Consider the following 2,762-nt stretch of genomic DNA (forward strand, 5'->3'; position numbering starts at 1 on the left):
ATTTTTATGACGGCTGTTCTCGCAGCCAACCACACATGATGTAAATAATTGTAATGTATAATAATATAATATCGTATACGACGGCGGCGGCGGACAGTTATTACACGACCGTCGTCGACGACGAGTCTTGTGCGTACGTTATAATATTATTATTACGTATATATTACGTGGAACGGAAAAAAAATTATAAAGTATTCTACGCGCATAACGAACAATTATATACATTCGAACATATAATAATAATAATAGACGATTAAGTTGGCGTCGTCGTCGTTTAGTCAAGTTGACACGGATATATTATACACACACATATACATTATTATTATACACCACGTACGTACGACTCGTACGAGCGTTATTATTATTATTATTATTATTATTATTATACAGATATACATGTACGATATCCTACAACAGTTGTCAGTTGTACGTGTGCGTGTGTGCGTACTATTCGTCAGCCGTTGGGATGGCGGCGGCGATGGGTTGGCTGTGCGGCGGACAGAAGAGAAGGGTACCGCCGCACACGCACGCGGGACTACGCGGCGTCGTTGGATAGCGAAGGCGCGCGCGCGCGCGACCAGCTCTCGCGCGCGCGTGTGTGGTCCTCGGTGTCGTCTACTTGTGTGGCACGGGGCCGGTGCCACCGTGGGTGGGCCCCGCCGCCGATCCTCCGGCCCGCACTCCGCGTCGTCGCAACTGCCGCCGCACGATAGGTACGCTATCCTCCTCGACAGCGACGCCGCCGCCACTGCCGCCACTGCAGCCGCCGCCGCCGGAACGCGGCACCACCAACGGACGCCGTCGAGCACCACTCTCCGTTTTTTAATTAATATATACGCATGGATGTATCATAATAGGTGTATGCGGCCGACAGGGGCACGCTCGCCCGATATTCCCGTCGGCTTGTACAAATGGTCGTTATTCCCGTCGTCTCGCAGTACACAATATGGGTCACATCGTGAAAATAGTCTGCGGTAATTTCGTTATTTGCGTTTCCGGAGAATTTTCACGCGACGGTGTATGCACTATGTGACTACTTTAACTATAGTTTCTGATTTTGTAGTTGTTTATGGTTATACATTTCAAAAAATACAATAACTTTTAGGCAATAGATACTACCTACTTATAGTGAGGGGAACACGCAAATCAATCAAATTAATATTCTGGATAATGTCGTTAAAATTTGACATTGACATGTGTGAGTCTGAGAAATTCAACGTTATTATCGCCCCCAGAAATCAGTAAATTTTTTTATTGCTTATATCCAACTCTCGTATCTTGCAAGATGTTTTTTTGACAAAAAATAAGTCTCTTAGTTGAGCGCCCGACGTCTTGCGTGAACGCAATCAACTGTACACTTAGGTTACATGAAATGCTGATGCACGACGTGTCTTGATGAGTTTTAAGATTATGATTATTTATATGTAAACGGAGTTTGGAGGTTGTGCTGTGGACTCCAACAATAAGTGCCGTGTATGACAGAATGGAATTTACGATGGCATTAAAAAATGCAAATGTGTAATTATATTTTAATGTCTGACTATTAATAATAATAAACCACATAAACAATCCTTCTTATTTAAATGAGTATAAACTATTAGATCTGTCGTACCATCTGACGTCCATTGACTTGCCCTCCCCTCGAGAGGACTAAATAAATAAACAGGTTCAAAAGTGAAAATTAATAGTACAGAGTAGTAGAGTACCCAATTAATAAGCCCTTGTAAGCTATATTATGTTTAACAATTATTATTATAAAAAAATCATCAATACCTTTTTGAAAATTAAATTCTGATCCACCAACATTCAATCTGCTATCTTCATATTATTTCTAATACGGTCAAGGGTCAATGCGTGTTTGCTATTTATTATCATTTATTAATTATCATCATAATTCATAATACTCATCAAAATTCAGAGAAAATAATAACAATAGTCATAATATGTTTATATGTGCATATATTGTACTTATATTGTATTGGTCATATTTTAAACGCCGTCAAGACGTCAATGTTGTAAAATATTGTATGAAATATACCTATATAATACTTACATAATAGAGCAGGTATATAAATCGAAAAATTTAAAACTATAGAGGTAAAATATAGAAATTAAAAATAAGACGACACATTTAAATATATAATTAATTGAGAAAATTGAGAAAATTGCAAAAATCACACGAATCGCAAAAAAACCACCACTCACTAATCTATAACTGCAGTGTAAGAATAATAATAATAATAAATTATGATAATTACATAGTTTGTGTAGTATAGATATCTACAACTACATTACCAACTACAATACAAGGATTATTTGAAAAATACACTTCATAGTAATTAGTATAATATACCAATATACGTATACTTTGGTACTTACCCGTTAGGCACATATAGTACAGTTATATATTATTATATACCTATGTATGTGATAAGTGGTGTCAAAAAGTATGTATAAATTATTCTAGTTAGTAATTACACATTTACACAGATAATTTTAATAGTAAAGAGAACAATGAATAACGATTAGGTAATGATTTAAAACGATGAGTAATAATAATATTAGTGATATAATGTTGTAATCTTATTATAATTACACATCATGCATTGCAAATTTCAAGTAACTATAGAATAATATATAAACAAAATTTATAGCAATGTAAATAATACTACCTATATCTTAAATGATAATCTTTTAAAAACTAAAATAAAAACAATTATGAGATTAAAATATGTAAAATATTATTATGTTATTAAATAAAT

This window comes from Myzus persicae, unplaced genomic scaffold (genome assembly GCF_001856785.1).
Source record: "Myzus persicae strain clone G006 unplaced genomic scaffold, MPER_G0061.0, whole genome shotgun sequence".
Lineage (NCBI taxonomy): Eukaryota > Metazoa > Arthropoda > Insecta > Hemiptera > Aphididae > Myzus > Myzus persicae.